Here is a 15,693-nt window from a genome sequence, read left to right as displayed (position 1 = left end):
GCTAGTTCTTGGAGGTTTAAACAATGTCCACTATCTTTTTTTTTTCTTTTTAACAAACGCCTTCCCCTTCCTGATTCTGTACAGAGAATTTTGTGTCCAGTAATGTTTTCTAACATTTCTTGAGTACTTTATATACGCCAGAAAAAGATGGTAAAGGAAAGGATGCTGGTATTAGTTAGATTTATTGAAGCAACCTACTATGCACCTGGTATTTAACTGCTAAGCCTCAAAGGACAGTGAATGTTGTCCACCTTGTCCACTGTTTCATTTGAGTGCCTGGCACAGTGTCCAAGGTAGACCTAGTATTCAGTACCCATTTGCTAAATGTGTGTCTTTAACCCTCACAAACTGCATTATTATTATACATAATCCTTATTATTATTTCCATTTTATAGATGAGAAAACCGAGGCTAAGAAAGAAGTAGCCTGCTCAAGGCCACATGTCTGACAGACACAGAGCTGAGATCTGAACCCCTGACCACTGGGTGGTACCACTCCTGCCTGCTAGCGCTGCACAGCCCCGTGCCGTGGCGTAAATTTCAAATGTGTGACAGACAAGGAACAGAAAAGAGTCACGCTCTTTGTGTTACTCTGCAATTAAGGCAAACTTCATCACAACACTTCTACAAGATAGCTAAATTCTGGTTATTTGGTCAAACATATGCTACTGGTTTTTTTTTTCTCCCTGACGAGTGAGGCCGCACTAGTGTTACATTTGGTGTTTTTTCCTTGTGCACTCAATGGCACTTATTTTGAAGGGGGCACGTACACAGAGGGAACACGGGCCAAGCCTATAATCTATTTAAAATGCCTGAGGTCACACACCTCTTTAATAAAACCCATTATTCTTGCTGAGAAAAAGTCCTTTCGTCTTCACACTGGTAGATTTTATTTTTGCAAATCCATCATATCACTGTGAATTACACTGTATCTTAAAAAAAGAAATGTTGTAAGAGAAAGCTGAGGCAATCTACAGGGTCTTTGTGTCTAGGCAGGGGGACCTTATAGGTTTTCCTAACAACTTGACAAAACAGGTCGGGAGAACATAAAAACTTCGGAGCACTCTTATTTCATTTCTGATTCTTTTCATTTTTCAAAAATTAGCTGCCAATCTACACATTTTCATGATTATTCCACAGAGTATTGCTGGTGCAAATAACAATGAAAAACAAGATTTAAACAGGACAGCAGGGAATCCAATTTGGCTTTTACCCCCCTCCCTGAGTATTTAACTGAGCCACAGAAAACTCCTCCAGCGGTTCGTTCTCCTGTGAACCTGCCTTTTGAGGGCAAATTAGCTCAGATGTGCAATTCTGTCCTCGCAATTTTTTCTAGGGGCAGGAACTGATATGCAAAAGAAGAAGAGTCAGAAGGAACTGAGGAAGCCTTTTAAAAACACAGCTAAAACCTGCTGTTTGAAAACCTTCTTAGGAGAGACACATTTGATATAGAAGGAACAGAATCATGAGAATATTTTTAAATGCCGTAATCGAGCCACCTGTTTCAAAGCAAAGTATTAAAAAAAGTGAGATATTGTATTAAAAATTTAATAATAATAGAGAAAATGGAGCTGGAGACAGTTCCCTGTGCTCACACATCTGCTCCCACAACAGGTCCGGAGAGCTGGATTTCAGAGGCCCAAGAACGTCCTGGCCAGGCACACCTGCCATGTCTGTGCTCTCCCACATGTGCATCTCTCACAGAGAAAGAAGGGCCTTCCTCCTAAAGACCTCCTACACCACAAAACCACCAGCCCCCAAACTACTAACAGTAACCCCTGTTTATTCAGCAACCAGGGTAGAGGCACACATGCTCAAAACTCACACATGCTTTTATAGGACTTTTCCTGATTTTGACCATCATCAGAGGCCACTTCCTAAGTAGCTTCCTTAAATATAAATGGCTTTTTACACTTCATCACTTATCTAAATTTAGAATCAATTTCTTCTACCCTCTTCCCGATTTTAGAAGATTTCATGCATGGCCAGCAGCTGTGCAACAAAACGAGGTACAATAAAAATGAGCCCCATATCTTAGAAAAAGGTAGAGATTGCCCCAAAATAATGACCTACACAGATGTTCCCTAAAGTGCTGAGGTCTTGTCATTTATCATTAAAAAGTGAAGAGACAGAGGAGCCCACGATCACTGTTTGTGTTCCCATGCTTTTCAAGGTTTTTTTTTTTCATTTTTGTAAAAAAAACACATAAATGCAAAGTTATAATTTTAACTAAGTTCTTTACTCAGCAAGGCAATATGCTGTCACAAAGAATACAGTATTTTATCTTGCCTTCTTAGCAGCGAAGTTATCTTAACATACCAGTAGATCATTTCCTGTGGACATGTGAAAACTCACAATTAAAACACTACATGGTAGAGGCTGGCCCTGTGGCTGACTGGTTAAGTTCACGCACTCTCCTTTGAAGACCCAGGGTTCACCAGTTCGGATCCTGGGTGCGGACCTAGCACCGCTCATCAAGCCATGTTGAGGCGGCGTCCCAGATAGAGGAGCTAGAAAGACCTACAACTAAGATATACAACTATGTACTGGGGGACTTTGGGAAGAAAAAAAAAAGAGGAAGATTGGCAACAGATGTTAGCTCAGAGCCAATTTTCCTCACCAAAAAAAAGCATACCTTTAAAAAAAAATGTACAAGGTAGAAAAATCCACTTATATACCCATAACATTACAAAAAATGCACCTGTAATACTGGGGTTTCTATGAGGCCTCTGGACTTGTAGTTAAAGAAGGGGTTGTGTGAGATTCTTTGGTGAAAGCTGTATTTTATTTAGCTCCAAGGAAGTAAAACTATGCAAATCCTCACAGGCATGTCCAGTTGTTTACAAACCCATCCCTACATATTATTAACAATAACTGAAAAGCCATTGCTGATCTACCCACTGAGGACATTGTCCTAGGTACTGTAAATTTTTTTCATTTTATTTAGATAAGTCTACTGTGTAGCTGTTGTGGAGACAAGATCTACAAATCTAGATACAAACAGAGAGAGAAAATGTGTTCTAGAGCAAACACATCATGGGATTCATTGGTACCCAGACATCTATCTACCCCTTATTCCCTGCAAAATAAAAGGCTGCTTTGGCCCAACCTGTAATAGGAGTGTTTCGTCCTAGCTCCAGAGAGGAGGGAGTGCAGACGTGCTAAGGGCGTGGACTCTCCACGGTAAGGCCACATGGTCTCCAGGCTAACGGGAAATTGTCCCTGAAGGACTTGCATTCTGAGCTCAGTTCTGTTTACAACACTCACAAAACTATATTCAATTAAAATGAGGTAACTTTTTATAAAAACTACTAAAAAATCATCTGTGTTCACATTTTTAAAGTACATTCACAGTATACAGAATATGGATCCGCATATCAGGTTCCTTAAATCATAGCTATTTAATGTCTTGGTAACTTCAGTACTTTGGAAATTTGCCTTGTTCACCCCAACTTCAAATGGCTCAGCTGAAGCCACATTCAGCTGTGTCTGAGAAGGGTAGAGGGAAGAATAAATGTAGCAATTATTTGATAACGATGCTTGCTATGGGCAATAAACCAAATAATTACAGAAAAGAATATCACTTGATATTTTGAATTGGCTCTTTATTTGGATCAAACTAGCAAGAAAATTTCTATCACAAAATTCTGTCATAGACAGAGAGCTCAGCACTAGTTGACCAGTAACCCAAACCTGGAAGGATCCTGAAGATGAAATGTCCAACACCATAGAACAGGTAACAAGGTCCATATGAATACGATATCCTAGTGAGTATCAGGTCCAACCAGGACTGCGTGGAGCACATTCTGTAATCCACAACTTCTAGCCTACAATGTGCTCATGCAAACCCAGGGGGTGGGGGGTGTCATCAGTAGAACCTCACAGAAGCTTACAAGTTCCTCATTTTAGGGCTATGAAAATTGGTTGTAATGGGGTAGAAAATGTTCATGTCCATGAGATAGAAAATTACAGGAAAATTCACTTTAAACACTATAGGCAGATTTTTCTGCAGCCCTTAAGTTTAAATTATTTATTTTCAATGTTTTACTTTAAGTGTTTTTTTTTTAGCAAATTACATTTCCTTTATAAAAGCCTTGTTTGCTCTAAATTAAATCGAAAATTCTTTAAATTCAGGGAAACATATACAACTCCAGACAGAAGTGAGAAAACACATGTAGAAAAGCATTAGCAATTTCCAATCACTCTAAATGGTAATTAATTGACTTATCTCTAACAACCTGAGATAATTAGCAGTAAGATTTTAATTTAATGAAGTAGGATATACACTTCATCAATATTTTCACTGTGGATCTCTTTGAATATCACTTTAATGTTCTGCCCTACACAAAACTCAGCACAAACGGAAAGAAAAGGTCACTTTTTCAGGCTAAAAGTGGGGCTTGCGCCAGGGGGTCTCTGGCTCTCTCATTTCCATTAAAAGCATGGGAGGACATTTCAGAGTGCTTCAGAAGTAAGATTATAAAAGATCAATTCCTCATTTTCATTTCTCCTAAAGATTTTAAATTCAACATTTTTCCCATCAGGTCTATAGAGGTATCTTATGTGCTATTTCACTTGCTTCAAGTTTGCCAGTGAATTCTCATTTGACAACAAAAAATTACCAAAAACTGATGAATCAATATTCATAGTAGAACTCCTAGCTTTAGAAAAGGACTCTAATCCAAACCATATTGTTTAGTTTTAAACAGTTTCAAAACAACAGAAAATGCTTTAGAGTGTGATTTTAATATGTGATCTCAAAAATGCAGCATACAAATCTATTTTAGTAAGTATAAGGTCATTTAAAAATACTTTATGTAGCTCTTAGTTCTTCAATAGGCTCTTTAAAACCCCACTTGTGAAAGAAAGAAGGAAGACGGGGGGAAGACAGAGAGAGAGAGAGAGAGAGAGAGCGCTAGGGAGAAGGAGAAGAAGAAGAAAGGAAGGAAGGAAAGAAGCAGGGGAGAGGAAGAATGAAGGAACAATGCTGGGTTCCCCCCACATTCTTATCACACGCTAGAAGCCCGCACCAACCCTACCTCCATTATAGCTAACTTTTGGCGCGAAAATCGCAGGAAGAGAGTCAGATTTCTTTCAGCAGTGAGCTGATTGCTGAAGAAAAATGAACCATTGCACACTTGAATGAGAAAATATGAAGAAGGCACTTTTCCACTAATTAGGGCCCATTTTAAGCAATTCGTTAAGCCATGGCCCCGCGCCACTAGCTATCAGGAGGTGGAGCATGGGAGAACCCGAAAGCAGAGAGTGCAAATGGAGCATAATGATGCTCTCCATCACCCCAAGACAGTCGGCAGGAGGGGTGCAGGGCAGGTGCTGGGGGGCAGGCCGCCCGCTGCTGAGACACCATGCCACTGGGAAGAGAGGGCACACTGGCTATTCCCATCTATGCAAGCGCAGCAAAGAAACTGTGTGGCACTCACCAGTGAGCCTGCGCCTCCCAGAGACCAAAGGGGTGCTGCCTTTCCCACACAAATCCCGCCTTTGAGGATTGGGGTCTTCGGACCCTGGGCCAGACAGAGTCCCCTCAACTCAGCCACCTAGGAGGGACCCTGCTGCCCGGGTGGCGGGGCCGGCTCCTCTGCCACCGCCTTCACACTCCACTGGGGCGGAGAGAAAGGTGGAACCTTTTGCCAAATATGCAAAAAAGGAGGGAAGATAGATTTCTCTCAGGAAAACATAGGCAGGAAGGGAGCCTGTGCTTCCGGTCCTGACCAACATGGGTTCAGAGATTATTAGGACGTCTGATTTGACAGGCTTGTGGTGGAAGAGGGCCTCTTTTAGTCAACAGCAATTGTGAGTTCCCCAAAGGCAGAAAGGGCCATGGGAGAAGGGAAATGGGGCCAGGTCTGTGATGGGGAAGACAGTGGCCTCCATGCCAGGACTCTGGGTGTTCACCATTTTTAACAGTTAATCACCAGGTGGGTCACTGAAGGCACCTATGGCATCCACCTGTTTATCACAGTAAAATATGAGAAGGAAAAGAAAGTCAACTGAACACATCAGGCCATTGCCTGCAGAATAGACCTCAGCTGCTTCCCCTTCAGACCCTTCTCAGGAGTGACCGCCAGCGACACACAGCGAAGCAGGGCAGGCCCTGCCCACTCCTCCACTTAGAAACTTCCTGCAAAGCTTCTTTTGTTTGCTATGTTTCACTGATAATAACGCAGCACTTCACTCTTAATGTTTCATAAGATCTTAAAAATATTTGTTAGAATATCATCAAACATTTAAAAACTATGTCAAACATAACCTCCTAAAGCAAGGACACTGAAAGTGGCAGGACGTGAGCATATATTACAGGAGATGCAGAAAGATAACCTGAGGTGTGAAGTCATGCATTAAACTTCAAAGCACAGCAATAACGCCACGGGTCTACGTGGAGAAACCAGTGTGAGCATTTAGTCGACACGACACCACGATAAAAACAGTTTTGTTACTGTTGCTATAGTCTGGTTTGGGGTGCTGAAGTCCCTGACAAACCCCTTTCCCATCTCCCTCCTCGTCTGAATTTTCAATGCGTGTGTGTATCATGCCAATGCTCTGAAAGTCGATCTTCCTAAGATCTAGATCCCACACGTACAAGTGCCTCTTTTGAACAAAATAGAATGATCCATCTCAAGGTGTAAACTGGATCAATCGTTCTCCACTTGTAAGCCTCAAAGGATGGATTGCCTGTGGCTTGTCCATCTCCTGTTTGCTTCCATGCAATGGAATGATTATACACACACGTCTGAGGGCTCTGCAAATATAAGTGTATCAGACCAGACAGGGAGCAATGTTAATGGGCAGGGCAGGAGGTGCAGTGACTGGTGGCTAGGAGTCACAGTGCCCGAAAATGCTTGTCATCTTAGAAATAGCAAGGTTGCCAGAGAACCCAAGAGGGCCTTGGTTTGCTCTGTGTGAGCTGGACCCACTGACATGAATCTCCGTTAGAATAAGACAACAAAAACTGAGACTTATTTCACAATGAAATTATTTCATAATTACAAAGATTAGAGGAGGGGAAAATTGCCACTAAATGGTGCTATCCTTGACAAATTCTGGGTTAACTGCAAGTACACTGCATGCACATACAGTATTAGCCAGACACCCGAAGTACTAACAGCATTTATGCCTAAACTCACCATTATATAGGAAAACCCATCTTGTTTCAGTAAAAGGTAAGAAATAAATAAAACCAGAAAGGAGGGGCTTTATTACTCAGGTCGGGTCTGTTTGATGTTAAAACTCTTTCCCACCCTGTCCCCACGGCTCTCTCTCCACACTGCATGCATGCTCGTGTGTGTGAGTACACTCACAGAATTCTTTATTTCTTATATCTATTAACACACACGCAATCTTGACGTATACATATAATGTGTGCACGTGTGGGGGTGGGGCGTTTCAGAGCATGGCATGTACTAGACAGCACGTATATACGAGTGGTCTCTCAAATTTCAAAAGTTTGACATCTATATTGACAATACGCTATTGCATTAACCAAACGTGAAACACACAAATCCAAATCAAGGAGAAAAATCCCCAGAGCAAAGAACCACCATCCTCAAACTCTCAGTCTCTAGTCAAGGGATGAGGACGCAGTGGCCACCAGCACTGCTGGGCTTCAGATCTCCTGGCCAGGAAATTCGCTACGATCTTAATTTTTCAACAGGGGAAATGGCTTCAAGGACAGCCACAGTTTACATCCTCTCAGAAGACTGCGAAGTTGGTCAAACATGACACAGGCACACTTTTATTGATGGCCCCGTGGGCTCATTCTGTGAGACCAGGATGATGGGCTGACACTCCTGAATCTGGGAGGATGTCTGATTTTCCAAGATGTAGCACTTCAGTTAAAATACTGATGAATTAAACAAACAAGCATGGTGGAGTTTCTAAATCTCCGGCCTTCAACTATCACCATGAAACAAAAGGGGAAGAAAACACGACCATCTAACTCGATAAAATGTTGTGGTCATCCCTGGTGGACTTCAAGCCCAGGAAGCACATTATTTTTCATGTAAAAAAGGTATAAACATGGCTGTTCATGGGAAGTTTTCAAATCAGACTCATTAGATCAAACCAGAATCAAATAGGATTTTAAAATGGGACATCATTATTTATATCTGTGTGTACTAGTTATTTTTTAACATGTTCGACATGTTCTATAGTGTAAGCAGGTAGTATTCCTGTCACGGATATTTGTCACTGTTTAAATTTTAAGCCACGTACCACATAATCTGATTTGTCACTGAAACAATTTGGACATATTTAATATAAATAACACTTAAATTATTACTTTTACAATCTCATGTAAAAGATGAGTCCTATTAGCTTCATCAAGCATCTTCAAACAAAGAAATAAATTCAACAGGCTCAGACCATTTCCTGTAGGTTTCTCTCTCCTCTTAACTCATAACCAAAGTGAACCAATCCTTAAAATCATTTAAATTTCCAAGAAAGTTTAAATATAATGCATATTAAATATTTTCAATTTCCATAAATTTTTCTCTTTTAACCTAAGTTGATTTGACTAGTAAGGAGACATTTCTTCAACCACAGTTTGTCTCTCCAAGTTTAAAACAAGGCACCTCAAAGGTGAAATACACGGTCGGGAGCAGGGTGGGAAATTATGAGTCTGCAACCGGAGCGAAGCACACTGCCTTGAAATTCACTCTGGGCGGGCTCTAGCCAGAGAGAGAGAATGGAAACTGCTTTTGAAGGCTGTGCCTGATCAGACCCTATGGAATCATCGCACTTTTCGCTCTCTAGATGCCATACTCCGCGCCTCCAAATTAGAAGCAAAACAATCACCCCTTCACAAGATCCCTTAGGAATCACCAAGGATCCCTGACAAATTTTTAAAATACATTTCAAATGCAGTCGCAAGTAAGCTGATGCCTCATTACTGAGGAGATTCGTAACCTGACAGCCAAAACTGCAGTCAGCAGAAGTACTACTAATTTTACAAACCAGGATAATTCCTATTTTGCAGAAAGCAAGTTCAGACACCATCAAATTGTTTTACAGTATAAGCAAAAAGCTCTCATCTCAAAAACAAGAAAACAAAGCTCTTTATGAATGACTTTATGAAGGCTGACTTCCGTGATCTCACTAAGTTAAGTATACATCAATTTAAATATGACGGCGGGGCGGCTCAGAAGTGTCCCACTGCCAGCCTGGTCCTGCACCTGTGGTCACAGCATAAAGTGGCGAAAGCTTTGACAAAAGTCAACGCTCTCACTGTCCCCAGAAAGGAGAGACGGACCTGAGCGAAACCAGGGGTTACAAATCTTACTGCCTTGTCTTTTCTTTCCTTCTCTCTCTCTCTTTTTTTAAATCCGCCAGCTACTCCAAGTTTTCCTATTGAAATTCAATTTGAAAACACTCACGTGGATTTGTGCGTCGCACTTTGGGGGCCAAGATTGATCCTCGGGCGCGAAGAGCAACCTTGGAGCCGGGGCTCCCTCTGCCCTGCCGGGCTCGCCCGGGTCGGCCGCCTCGCCGGGGCCAAGCGTCCCGCCCGGGCTCGGCTGCGCTTCGCGGGGACCCAGGCACTGTCGCTGCAGTCGCCGCCCCGGGCGCGGGCCGCGCAGGCACTTGTTAGAGTGCCCTGCTAACTTGGCCGCGGAGCTCTTCCCAGCTTTCTTTCACAACGACTTCCTGAAGTTGCTCACTCGCATTGTTCCCCATTTCGCCGCCACACTCCCCACCCCCCGCTGGCTCCGATCGGGCTTTCCTGCTCCCGGCCGGCCGGCTGCCCCGCGCGCACAGCGCCGCCCACGGGCCGCGCACCTGGGCCCCTCGGCGCCGCGCCCCCTCGGGCCGGCGCTTTGCCACCTGCGGCCGCCCAGAGCAGCGGCGGCTGGAGCGCGCGCCCGCCGCACCACAAACTTTGGGATTGCACACACTGCGGTCCCAGCTCGACCTGCCCCGCAGCCTCCCTGCCCTGCGCGTACGCCTGGGCCCTCGTCGGGCTCGCTGCTCTGGGACACAGAGCGGAACGGGAGGGGGGCGTGGAACCAGGCGCGGAGCGGGACTCGGAGCGGGACATCGATCGGGACGCGGAGCGGGACATGGATTCCGGCGCAGAGCGGGGCGCGGAGCGGGACTCGGAGCGGGGCACAGATCCGGGCGCGAGGTCGCCGCCGCCCCCGCCACCGGGTCGCCTGCTCGCGCGGAGCCGTCCCGACCGCAACTCCGGGGTCGCGCGCACAAACTTTGCCGCGGCGCGGGGCTGGACCTCAGTGCCCCACGGCCGCCGGGGGCGGCGGCGAGTGCGGGCCGTACCTGCTGGCGCCACCGCCGGCTGCAGCCCGCTCGCCCGCGCCGGGCCCGCTCTGCGCGCCGCCGCCACCCCTGCGCGCTGCGCGCCCGGACCCTCCCTTCGCCGCCGCTCTTCCTCATTCCAGCGCCGCATCGCACCGCAGCCCCGCACGGCAGGCGGTGGCCGGCGCTCTGCGTCCTGGGCCGGGTGGTCGGGTCTACCACCACGCTGCGGGACCCGCGCTTAACCCTTGGGGGCCCGGCGCGGGCGACGCGTGCGGGGCAATCAAAGGGGATGCGCAGTACCCCGGCCCTGGCACCCTGCGCCCGAGGCCGCTCCTTCTGACACCCGCATGCTTGCCCCCCAGGGGCGACTCGAGGGACACAGGACAACGCGAAGGACTTTTCCCGGGGTCTTGGGGCGTCCACTGCCCGCCCAGCTCCACTTCCCTTGAATTGGGGCCACTTGGCTCCCAGGTTCTGACTGCGACCCCAGGTTATGAGTGCCCACCCGAAGAGGGGTGGGAAAAGTTGATCCTCCGCAAGTGAGGGAAGGTGCGATTCACTTTCCCAGACAACCAATGGAATACCTCTCGTCTCTCTTCCCTCCCACTTGCTTTCGGCAGAAGTTAGGATCTCGCCTTCCATCTTGGCCTGTGTGTTGGCCCAAGTGTGAAAGGGCGGCAGCGGGAGGAGGTGACACCGAAGGCAATCCTGTAGCCCTGCTCCGCGGCGCTTTGCACCTCTCCCTCCCTGAGCCCAGAAGCGCGAGTGTACGGCGCTGTGTGTCTCAGTTACAACAGGAATGCCGGCTCTGACAGCGCACCTCTTCACACTCTACAAGGAACCCATCATTCTGATTAGCCAGGCCCCACCCGAGCAGGAGCCAGGCAAGAGCATTCAGTTTGAGCGCAAGAGGAAAAATCATGAAATCAACACATCTATCCAAGCCCCCTCAGGCGCTAAAGGAGGGACTGGGATGAAGGAGCCGCGGCCTCTGCCCTGCAGGACTGGCAGGGGCACATCAGTAAGAAACAAAATAAAAGCCAGAGCCGCCCTGTGAAGGAGAGACAAGACCTCTGCTTAGCTGGAGGAAGGCGGGATGAAGTCCCGCGGGGAGAGTGAGGAAGGGGCCTGGGCCTTGAGGGGGACAGGATGTGCAGGCCTTCCAGGACAGGGGACAAAGGAACATGCGGAAAATGTCACTTCAGAGCAGTTGAGTGTGGCAGCCGCCAGGGAAGGCTGTGGCCTGACTGAAGCGGCTGCTGGTGGCAGGCCCAGGCACGCGTTGACCTGCTTTGCCTGGTGCCATCCTGGGAGAAATCTCTTCTACCCTCCATGAAACACAAACAGCATCTGGTCGAATTCTTCCTGGACTGCTTATGGAACACCTACCACTCAACTGGTCCTGAAAGAAAATTCCTCTGTGCTGAGCCTGAGTCAGTTAACTCCCTGCTTAAAGGCAGAGGAGGTGGGGCTAGTAAAGGTTTATCGGTTTAGGTCTTAGTCCTCCCCTTCCCTGCATGACCTTGGGCAAGTTATTGAGCCTCATCTTCCTTATCTGCAAAAGAAATAAATGCTACTTCATCTTCAAGAGTCCTTGTCAGGATTAAATGAGACCGTAAACACAAGGTGCAAGGCCCAGGGAGGCCAAAAATGTTGTAATGGATGGGTCGTGGGGCACCTCTCTCTTGGATGGTGCAGCACCTTGAGGCCACAGGCATGTCTCTTTAAATGTGTGCTGTGGTCCCCACAAGTGGGAATCAAGCATGGTCCTCCAGCCAATGCAGATCCTCCTGAAGCAGAAGAGCATGAGGCTAAAAGCCCAGACAGTTTGGCCTGTGTAATCTTAATCGAGGTCCTTAACCTCTCTGAGCCTCAGTTTCCCCATATATAAATTGGTGGTGATTATATAAACTACCTCACGGAATTGTTTATGGATCACGCAGATCGCATGTGGAAGCTCTTGCCATATGCCTAGCAGAGGGGAGGACTCTGTATTAACTATTCTTTATTATTAACCCTGCTAACTACCAGTGTCCTGTTGAGACAGGGAGCAGACTGAGTAGAAAATCTGGCTCCACATCCCGCTGCCTCTCACCCCCAACAGGTGGAGCAGAAGAAATTCAGGTTATAGCCTGGGGTCTGTGGATAGACACCGAGGGACCAGAGACGACACTTAAGTCAACAATAAAAGCACATTGGAGGGGCACACATATCAGGGGCAATTGAAACATATGCGATACTTAAAAAAAATTATAAGTCTAAAGTCATTTTTGTTTCTTTAGCAAATATGTATATATATTGTTTTCATATTGTTAGAGTGTTTAATAAAGCCTAGCTTAGTGTATTCAGCCAATCATTGCTAAATTACCAGTTTTTCTTCTTTTGAGATGAGGTCAAAATAGTAAGGAGCACCTTATAGAATTAATCAAAGGCTGCTTATTTGGAGCTTACTCTAATAAGGAGTCAGCTACCGGCACTTCTGGCAGACACTGGAAGCAAGTTTTAAAGGCAAGGGGGCTTTGTAGAGTCTAAGGATCATCGAGGTGATATGATCTGGTGAATAGTTTTTTTCTTACTAGCTGTGCGAGTCTTGGCAAGTTACTTATCTCTGAGCTTCAGTTTATTGTTTGCAGAGCATACCTGCTTTACAATGGTATTGATAGAATTAGATGAAATTAAAGGAGATGATATACATAATTAGTTATTATTATAATTGTATTTTTCTTCAATTTTAAAACATCTGTTAAACGGCAACAAATGAGCAGCCTTTTTTTCCTCCAGCAGTTGGGAAACAGCAAGAATAATTTTAAGTACCGGGAAAAGCTTTTTGTAAAAAAAAATTTCTGTTATCTTTTACAGTGTTAAACTAATACAGAACTTATGCATTTTTGTTTGAAAAGGAATATGAACACACGGAGAAAGACCTAGCACTGGGATGAAACTTTTGCAACAAAGATTCTACTTCTTAGGTTCCGTTTTTCCAGTTTCCACCATCTCCAGCTTCTGCGTCTGCTGGTTTTGAAAACTAACAGTTGCCGGCCTGGGGCAAGGTTCTCGACTCCTTTCCTTGGGGCTCACTCCTTGCACTTGGCTTTTCCTAACCACAGACCACTGGCTCCCACCTACTTCTGGAAGTGAAGCAACAGGGCACAGGGGAGAGTGGGCAAGCTCACGCAGAGCCAGGACCTTCCAGCTGGCAGTGGCTGAGTGGGAGACGCCCAGTGAGCCAGAAAGAGACCCTTCAGGGCGCTCCATTTCCTGCAGCATTGATAAGGCTCTCTCTGGAGCCTTGCTGAGTCCTGGTTTTGAAACCACAGAAGTTTAGTAGCTCTGCTGATCATTCACATCTCTGCCTCCAGATTTTGAATTAAGGGTGTGCTGCAGCTGACAAACAAATTCTTCCCACTTTATGATAATTCTTTCACGTTATTCCCATTGGTATTTGTAAGAAGAATACACTTAGATTCTCAAAATGGTGATTTTTATCAATATCATTTAGAGATATTAGAAGAGATTAGAGATTTAGAAATATTAGAAGAGATGTTAGAAGAAATTGAAAAGCAAACTGAGTCAGATAGAGTGATTTAAAGAAGATATATTCACCCAAAAAGCTTTCTAATGAAAAGCTTTTGAAAATGTTTTTTTTTTTTTTTAAAGATTTTACTCTTTTCCTTTTTCTCCCCAAAGCCCCCTGGTACATAGTTGTATATTCTTCGTTGTGGGTCCTTCTAGTTGTGGCATGTGGGACGCTGCCTCAGCGTGGTTTGATGAGCAGTGCCATGTCCGCGCCCAGTATTCGAACCAGGGAAACGCTGGGCCGCCTGCAGCGGAGCTCACGAACTTAACCACTTGGCCACGGGGCCAGCCCCCTGAAAATGTTTTGAGTGAGTAAAGGGAAAGTAGATGTTTAACTGACCTGAACAGATCAGAATAAAGAAAAACAGAGAGGTAGGTGTCAGCCTCCAGTCGATTCCACTGTGTGGGAATGGGATTAGAACACTGTTTGTGGAGGTGCGAAAACTTCCGGTGGCATGTATTCATTCATTTATTCAAAGAGCATGCATTCATTGAGAGCCTACCGCAGCAGGTGGGGTTTGAGAGACAAGTAGTCCCAATAAAGCGTAAGTTCTGGTCTTATCCCTTAAGAGGCTTCCAATCTAGTAAAGTAGAAACAGTTGCATTTCGATGGGAACCATGTCATGGTAAATTCAGACATGAAGCTTGTGGAACACAGAGGATGAAGCCACTAATTTGCCAGATGTGAGAAAGGCTTTGTGGACACACAGAGGGAAGAGAAGGAAGAACATAGAGGAGGTGTAAGGAAGGCCAATCTTCTCCACACGTGGGGGCTTAAAAAGAGCTTTCTCAAAAGAGGGACTTAACCAAAGATGAATCGTAATATTCTGATAACCCCCCTATTGAGCCCAGCTCTGTGAAGGGCATTTCCAGACACAATTTCGCCATCTAACAAGGCAGCAAAGCCAGCATCGCGGTACCAATTTTACATAGGACCCTAAAGCTCAGAGACCGTGGCTTGCCCCGGGTTTGAAGGTTAAGTGACAGACTGTGGCGCCAAACTACTTAGATTTGGTAGCTTGGCAAGTTACTAGGCTTCTCCATGCCTCAGTTTCCTCATCTGTAAAATGGAAATAGTAATGTGATAATAATAACAAGCAAAGGACACTGCCACCGTCCTCAGGAATGTTCCCGGTCTGGGAGTTAGTGCATGGTAAGCATACTTAGACGGATCCCAGGCAGGTACTAAGCACTGGATAAGTGTTTGATATTCAAAGTATTCAGTTTCCAAGGGGTTGGTCTGGGACCAGTTGAGCCCCCTGCTGATGCCCTGTTTCCAAGCAGAGAACTGAGAGCACGCACTCCAAGACTGATTCCTTTAAGAAATCCTTCTCCAATTGATGGGAAGCATTTCCTGCCTGCTGTCTTTCAATTTTATGTTTCCCCTAAGGCCAAATTGGCAATCTTGGCAGCCCCAGTCTTGGTAAAGGGATCAGATGGGCACGTCCAGGAAAGCTTAAGGTTTGTGAATGGCCTTTCCAATCTGTAAAGTACGTAGACATTTAGTCTAGTTATTTTGTATTGTCATAGCAAATTTCTCTTTTCAGTGTTATTAAATCATAAATCTTTCCTGTTCAGTCTTTAAAGGAAGTGCGGCACTTTTGGAGAAGGGTTTGAACTGTGGGACTCTACAGTAGAAAGTGTCCTAAAAATGTTGGCATCTCTCCCCATAGAAGGCCCCACACAAGGTCACTGTAGGCACTTAGTTGAGTTGCTTCACCTCTCTGAGCAACACATCCTCATCTCTGCAACAGGGAAAGTCACTACTGCTTCTTGGAGTTGGTGGAAAGATTAAACAAGAGCATGACTATAAGTCTTCAGTCTTAATACCTGGTAATCAGTCTTG

The 15,693-nt window shown here is 45.6% G+C and overlaps 1 protein-coding gene across 9 annotated transcripts in view; it reads right to left on the bottom strand.

The window, feature by feature from the left end:
* IKZF1 (IKAROS family zinc finger 1) overlaps positions 1–9,665 on the bottom strand; it is a 120,971-nt gene extending 111,306 nt beyond the window's left edge. For 8 of the 9 annotated variants that reach the window (XM_046669410.1, XM_046669407.1, XM_046669409.1 and 5 more), the window contains exon 1: positions 9,392–9,665. The gene's annotated coding sequence lies outside the window, so the exon portion shown is untranslated. Of the gene's footprint in view, positions 1–5,440; positions 5,548–9,391 lie in introns of those variants that run through there. The other variant, XM_046669408.1, reaches the window with a different exon arrangement.
* Between the last annotated feature and the right edge of the window lie 6,028 nt (positions 9,666–15,693).

Source organism: Equus quagga, chromosome 8, assembly GCF_021613505.1.
Source record: "Equus quagga isolate Etosha38 chromosome 8, UCLA_HA_Equagga_1.0, whole genome shotgun sequence".
In the NCBI taxonomy this organism is placed as follows: Eukaryota; Metazoa; Chordata; class Mammalia; order Perissodactyla; family Equidae; genus Equus; species Equus quagga.
The sequence above is the reverse complement of the archived record's forward strand: the minus strand, read 5'-3'. Positions and strand labels throughout refer to the sequence as shown.